Raw genomic sequence first — 8,481 nt, 5'->3', positions numbered from 1 at the left:
GCGTTTTAGTAGGCATTCTTCCTTCATTGCATATTATGGCATGTATATGAGGCGGTTTTATTAAGACCTAACAGGGGATTAGATCTAACCTTCAAAAAAATTGTTGTCTTCGGACAGGGAGGACAATTTAAAATAATAATTACATAGAAAATATGGTCAGTCACATTCAACTTCTCGTTATCACACCTCTAACGAGGTATCCAACAAACTTTGATATATGCATCAAGAAAAATAAGACAATCACAATCAGACCTAATAGAAAGTCAGTAATGTACAGTTTAAAAATGAAATTTGGATGTTTCTGATGAATGAAGATGTTAAACAATAGGAATTACATAAATTACCTCCAAATTAAATTCACAGCAATTGGAATATACTTGGATCCTTAAATAGTTGCCCCACTTGCAGCAATTGAAGGGTAAAACTGGAACTGATCTAGCAAAAGATGACGACTTCTTTTAGGCTTTAACTACGGGTAAAAATATAAACTTTTTGTGCTAAGCCATAATCTTGGATATTTTAATTCAGTTGTAATTTACTGCCACATATGCGAAAGTGTTTCCTACTTGTGATTATTTACTTATTCGGGTTGTTTGGGGTGAGGTGAGGTCTGGGGATTGGGATCCTACACAGGGACGGATACAAACATTTTATATTACGGAGTCATAATCAAACTTTTTAAAAAACAACAAAATTTTTTTTATTACTTTATATGGGTTATAAACTATTATACTACTTTTTCATCTTTATTATTTTTACATATTTTTATATATAAAAAAACTCGATCATTTTTAGGATTTTTTTTATTGTTACTTTTTCCTCTCAATCAATTAATTTTTTTTTAAAAAAAATAATCTAATAAATTTCCTAATAAAATTTTTGACGTCATTTGAAAAAAAAAATTAATTAATCGAGAGGAAAAGGTAACAATAAAAAAAAATCCTAAAAATAATTGAATTTTTTTTATGTATAAAATTTTTTCAGATATAAAAATAATAAAGATGAAAAAGTAGTTAACAACTTATAACCCCTATGAAGTAATAAAAATTTTATTAATAATTTTATGTCAAAAAAATTTAAAATTTGATCATACCACATATAAAATTTCCAAATAAAATGATGTAAATTATATTGAGAAATTTGTCGAGCAAAAATAATAATTATTAATAAAATAATTCACTTTTTTCCCAAAAAACGAGTTATACGTCTCCTTTTAACATAAGCGTTTGATGTACGTTTAACTATTTTCGATATTCATTTAGATAATTTGATGTGTTTATGATATAGTTCTCGAAATGCGCTTCGAGTGGATATAGAAGATTTTTGGATATCGCTAGTGTATAATCATCGAATAATTTTTTAAATTAGCTTGTTATCGAAATTTTTGAAATATTAGTTTGGAACAGCCTATTTTGACGCGTCGTAAAATTTGCTAAGATTGGCCATTTCAGACAACATTAACGACGTGAAATATTAGGCCGTGAGTACTTCAAAATGATATTAAGAATGTAATATTTCAACTTTGTTTATATTCCATCGTGAGCCCAAAAAAAAAAAAAAAAAAAAAGGTACTGGAGGGTCAAGTGACCCTAGGGGACCCCCCTTGGGTCAACCCCTGATCCTACATACGCATTTAGTATTTTAGACAAGACAATATTGGATAAGATTAAAAAAAAAAGATAAAATCTTGTCCACTATACGGTTAATTATTGTTGTGTTTTTTAGCAATGTTTTGTATGCATTATCAAACCTGACTTGAGAATATCATTGTATGACATTAAGGCATAAAATATGGTTGAGTTATCATGGTATGAGGTTCAATATAACTAACTGATGGAATCACCATTCTCAATGCAAATTTTCTTCTTCAAATATAAATGTAACAAGCACTTTGGGTAGAACTCGATGTTAAAATTGGCTTATCCTCATGTAGAACTCGATGTTAAAATTGGCTTGTGACATGAGGATGCCCAAGGCGCTTATAAGCCACAAAGCAGGATTCGACGTGTGATCCACAACTCAGAAGTAATTGCTATGTTACAATTTGTATATATTGTGTTTGTGAATACATATTGATATGGGGACACTGATCCTTCTATAATGATCAAACATTCCTTTGTTTCAATTATAAATCTCTTCAGCCCCAATGGATAAGTTTGCAACAGAGGGAAAAGAAGACTCGAAACTCAAAGTGGAGAATGCAAATGTTGTTGAGATGATACAGAAATGGTACTTGGGAGGAAGCAGGGGAGTCTCTCCTACAACTATCTCCTCCTTAGCCACTGCTCTTTCAGCTGAGTTATCAAAATGAAGGTAATTTTTGAAGTTCTTCAAGTCTTCAGGCTTTGGCCTTCGCGCTTGTTCAATAAATTGTGAATTGGCTATTAAATCTTGAATGTATGCAATCTTAAGTTTATCTTTCTTGCTTATCTTAACTTGAACAAAAGAGGATACGATTAAAGTAGAATTTGTTTCCTTCTAGAGCTAAACTGGTGAATTTCAGAGTACAGAAATTGGCTAATTTTCATTACAGATACTCAATATTAATACGAGTAAACGGATCATTGGCCAATTACACAATTCCCTGTTTGGTTCTGCTAAAAAGTAAGATTTTTATCCAAATCAAAGTCAAAGTCAAAATCAACTATTAGTTTTAATTATATATTTCAATTTTGATTTTATCTAAACCAAACATGGGCTAGTCAAACTCTGGCTGCTCCCTTGCATACTCTGCCTCTAACAATCTCTTCTTTTATTTTACTAGCACGAACACAGTCATCCTCTATCCTTTCGCAAAAAATAAAAAATAAAATAATAAAATAATAAAATAATAAAATAATAAAAATAAATAAATAAATAATAAAAAGGTAAAATTCGTTTTTTCGGTCATATATTAATGAAGTCGTCAAGAAACTTGAATAATACTGACAACAGATGCATTGGCACAGTATCATGATAAACCACTGTCTAGAAAAAAGATCTAAACTTTCCCGTATTCAATCACCTATTACTTAGTTTTTTCTTCATACTCTGCTCCGAATCAATTGTTTACTGATTTTCAGACTATTTTTCTGAAAGTTTCTTCTTCTCTTCATCTGGAATCGATTGCAAAATAATTTCCTCATGGCCCCAATTTTTCTAATTATTGGAAATACGATCTTTTCCCACTTGTTGATTTTGTTTAGATCGACGTAATTTGCGTTATCTATCAACTTTTGCTGATGCTTGCTGTGAACTGGACCAAGTAATTGAATACATTGCCATTTTGCAAGGAGACGGAGACAGCATACCGGAGCCATTTTAGACGGCGGGTAATTTATTTTGGAAAATGAACTATTAAAAGTAATAGCCAACAGGCAAATGTCAATGAGAAATGTGAATAATGACATTTTTTTTAAGGACGTGCATTAACATTGAATTGGAAAATTTTAATTTTCCAAAAATTATTCCGACGCATGCACTTATTTTCTTGTATACTCTTAGTATATATGATGAGTTATTTTCTTAAAATTTGTGAGTATTTATTTCACAATAAGGAATTGAGTTATTTAGTTGTGTAGTAATAAAAAATGAGTTTGAGAATAATTGAATAAAGCTCTACGATAGTTAATATAAATAACTAAAGGTGTTTTAAACCAATACTATTTAGAAGGAGATTCATGGTCACAATAAAAATCAAATATATTTATTATTATATTACTTATATATTTGATTTCAACATTCACCAAATATCTATTACTTTACTAAAATTGAACATATATATATCATAGTGGTCAAGCTTTTCTTAATTCCAAAGGAGATCATAGGTTCAAATCTTTTCAAGTGCATCGGTTTTAATAACAATATTCCAAAATGATGGAAAATATTGAGGTAAAATAATTAAATAAAGGAGTGTTCTTGTAAAGAGTCAAAATCCTTACCTCCTTAGTAAATGGGTCTCTTACCAACTGACCTACAAGAATTAATAGAAAACAAATGAAATTACCAGATATATGTCTAAAAAAAATATACGTGGATACCAAAAAAATTCATTATCGGTAGATCCAACACGGGTGGCTGCAAGTGCTGGATCCATCGGTGCTAGGGGCACAAGACATACTTCAATTTACTTATGATGATGTAGAATAAGGCGTATGAATGTAGTTTTTTAACCTTTCATTGTACTTTGCATCTCCAAACAAGCAAGCTTTACGTTTATTTTTAATAGTTTCATCATTTATAAAAATGCCAAATAGAATGGTTTGTTGGGAAAATGACCTCCCAAAGATTGCCCAAGAAATTAAGCTTGATAATGTGAAAAAAATCCCAAACCACTTCAAGAACAAGAAAATGGGGAAGAAATGATTTTCAATATATAAATGACGAACAATGGATTGGATTACTTGAACAAGCCTCAAGTTAATCCCCAAGAAAAGAAAATAGCTTTGAATTTATACCCAAGAAGAACAACATCTTACTTGTTAAATTCAATCCAAGCTCTCTCACTTTTCTCTCTAAAATTCGGGTGTTAAAATGAAGGGGAAAAAACACCAGCTATAAATAGCTGAGTCGGGCGCCATGGCGCCAAGATCGTTCAGAACCTTGGGCGCCACGGCGCCTGACTCCCTGCACCTTTTTCTCACAATTCTCCATCTCGTACATCATTTGATAGACCTCAAATTTTGGACAAACACAAGAATAAGCATCAAGCGCCAAACTCGGCTGCACCATTCAAACCATGATTGCCTACATACCCAAAACTCGGGATCAAGCCTCCGTAGTTCACCTCCACCTTCATATACTCTCCAACTCATTTCAACCCCGCCCCGAAGGGCCATGCCTACATGGGCATATCAACACGAACTAATGTGAAGCAAGTCCAAACAATGTTGAAACTTGCTACCCGTTACCACTTTGGTTAACATGTCAGCTGGGTTCTCATTTGTGTGTACCTTTAAGAGTGAAATATCATCTTCCTCTATAACATCATGCACAAAATGATACCTGACGTCAATATGCTTGGTTCGAGCATGATGAACCTAATTCTTAGCCAAGTGAATCACACTCTGGCTATCACACCACAAATCCACACAATCTTGCTCAATTCCCAAATCATCTAGAAGACCCCACAACCACAATGCTTCCTTCACTCCCTCTGCCATGGCCATATACTCGGCCTCTGTAGTAGAAAGAGCAACTGTAGCTTGTAACATCGATTGCCAACTAACTGGGGCACCATGTATGCAAAACACATATCTAGTAGTAGATCGTCGTCTATCTAGATCACCTGCATAATCCGAGTCCACAAACCCACTTATGTGACATGCATCTCCACCAAAACATAAACCCGTATCCGCGGTACCTTTTAAGTACCTCAGGATCCACTTCACAGCTTCCCAGTGTGCCTTCCCCGGATTCGCCATGAATCTACTGACCACACTCACCGCCTGTGAAATATCTGGGCGTGTACACACCATGGCATACATCAAACTGTCAACTGCACTAGCATAAGGCACACGATCCATGCATACATTTTCTTCCGCTGTAGTAGGAGATTGTTTACCAGAGAGCCTGAAACGTGGAGCCAATGGAGTCACCACCGACTTTGCACCTTGCAACCCGAACCTAGCAATAACCCGCTCAATGTAGCCTTTCTGACTCAAGAACATTCGCCGGTTCGTCTTCTCTCTTCTAATCTCCATACCCAGTATTTTCCTAGCAGCCCCCATATCCTTCATCTCAAACTCTTTACCAAGTTGAGATTTCAACTTATCTATCTCCACCTTGCTTTTTGAAGCGATAAGCATGTCATCCACATACAGAAGAAGATAGATATAGTTACCTCCTCGAAGTTTCCGAATATAAACACAACAGTCATACTCACTTCTGGAGAAATCATGCTTTAGCATGAAGGAGTCAAATCGCTTGTACCACTGCCGAGGAGATTGCTTCAATCCATATAGTGATTTTCTCAAGTGACATACCTGACGTTCCTTATCCTCAACCTTGTAGCCCTCAGGTTGATGCATATAGATCTCCTCATCCAAGTCCCCGTGGAAGAAAGTGATTTTGACATCGAGTTGTTTCAGCTCAAGATCATGATGAGCAACAATACTCAATAGCACCCGAATGGAAGTGTGCTTGACGATCGGAGAAAAGATCTCATTGTAGTCAACTCCCTCTCTTTGTGCAAATCCCTTTGCCACTAACCTTGCTTCGAATCTTGTACCACCGAGCTTGATAGGATCTTCCTTCTTTTTATACAACCACTTGCAACCAATAGCTTTCTTACCTATGGGCAATGGGACAACCTCCCATGTTTGGTTCTTGTGAAGTGATTCCATCTCTTCTTCCATTGCCGCCAACCAACTCTCGCTATTGTTGTTTAAAATAGCTTCCTTGAAAGTGGTAGGCTCATCATCCTCCACCGAGAGTGCATACTCAACAAAATTTGTCTGCCCATAGTGCCTCAAAAGCTCGTCTGACCCCAACTTTAGAACTTTCTTGTAAGTACGGCGTGGCCTAGAGAAAGCCAAGTTATCTGCAAGCTGCTGCTGTTGTTGTGCCTGTACATTTTCTTGCTGAACCGCCTCTTGTTCAAGTGCATCATCATTCTCATCTTGAGTGTCTGTATGATGCTTCTCTTGAACATGCCTAGAATCATGTTGATCTCTAGGTTCTATGTCAACAACTTGAGACATTGTAGTCTCAACATCATCACCACCGGGCACTGTAGCTTTCAACGAAGCTACCATGGAGTTCTCATCAAAAGTAACATCTCTGCTGATTATGAACTTAGAATCCTCTACACACCAAAGGCGATAGCCTTTAACACCTGCCGCATACCCCAAGAATATAGCCTTCTTGACCCTTGCATCAAGCTTTCTCTCGTTGACATGATAGCAGGCTGTGCATCCAAATGTTCTGAGTTTCTCATAATCTGCATGTTCTCCTGTCAATACCCTATAAGGTACATCTCCATCTAACCTTGAATGTGGAGACCGGTGCACAATGTAGCAAGCATTTGCAACCGACTCTGCCCACCATTCTCTGCCCAAACCAGCATAGGATCGCATACACATCGATTTCTCTCGAAATGTACGATTCAGCCTTTCCGCGACCCCATTCTGTTGTAGTGTATTTCTTACTGTCCAATGTCTCACAATGCCTTCCTTACCACAAAACTCCTTGAAAGCACCATCTGTATACTCAGTACCATTATCAGATCTCAGTGTCTTCAATTTCTTTCCAGTTCTGTTTTCAACCATTGCTTTCCACTTCTTGAAAGTGTCGTATACCTCATTATTATGCTTCAAAAAATAAATCCAAGTATATCTAGAATAATAATCAACAAATGTAACAAAATACCTGGAACCGCCTTTGGAAGTGACAGAAGCCGGACCCCATACATCCATGTGCACATAGTCAAGAATGCCTCTGCTTCTATGTTTGCTTGGCTGGAACTGAACTCGGTGTGCTTTACCGTACACGCAATGCTCGCAAAAATCCATGCAAGGCTTCTTCAAGTTCTTTAGCAAACCTTTATTGACTAGCAAATCTAGCCCATTTTCAGACATATGCCCAAGCCTCCTATGCCATAGCCGAGTGCACTCACATGGGTCTCCACCACTTCCACTTGTTCCAACTGCGACATCTTCAGTAACTGTAGTACCCTGAAGAGCATATAAGTTGCCTTCATGAATACCCTTCATCACAATCAAAGAACCACGAACAACCTTCTTTACTCCATTCCATGTTACAATCTTGCAACCACTGGAGTCTAAGGCACCAACAGAGATAAGGTTCTTTCGCAAATCAGGAACATGTCTAACATCTATCAATGTTCTAACCACTCCATCATGCATCTTGATTCTAATTGAACCAAGCCCCACCGTTTTACATGAATGGTTATTACCCATCAACACGGTTCCACCATCAGTGCTTCTATAGGTAGTAAACCACTTCCTATTTGGACACATATGGTAAGAGCATCCAGAGTCAAGAATCCCCTTACCGGAGGTCTCTTCATCATAAGAGATGGTGTAGCACTCATCGCTTTCTCCTCCTTCCGAGGCATAGCTTACCTCTTGCTTGACTTGCACCTTCCCGTTGTTGTTGTTCTTATTGTTCTTCTTCCAACCCTTTTTGTTAGGACAATTCGCCTTGAAATGCCCAAGCTTGCCGCATTTGAAACAAGACCTTTTCGCAAGAGGTCTAGAACTCGATCTAGATTTTTCTCCCTTGCCCTTTGGTCGCACATTACTTCTACTCCTTACAAATAATCCTTGAGCTTGCTCCTTGTTACCAATGGTAGACATGCCACTAGTTGTAATCTTTCGAAGATCATCCGCTAGAAGTGACGTTCTAGTATCCTCCATCACAAGTTTATCACCCACAAGCATCAATGTTTGTACTAGGTTCTCGTAAGACTTTGGCAATGAAAGAAGTAGTACAAGTGCTTGATCCTCATCATCTACTTCCACATCAATGTCCTTCAAGTCC

The sequence above is a fragment of the Olea europaea genome, chromosome 12 (assembly GCF_002742605.1).
Source record: "Olea europaea var. sylvestris chromosome 12, O_europaea_v1, whole genome shotgun sequence".
NCBI classification, from domain to species: Eukaryota; Viridiplantae; Streptophyta; class Magnoliopsida; order Lamiales; family Oleaceae; genus Olea; species Olea europaea.
Note: the sequence above shows the minus strand (reverse complement) of the source record.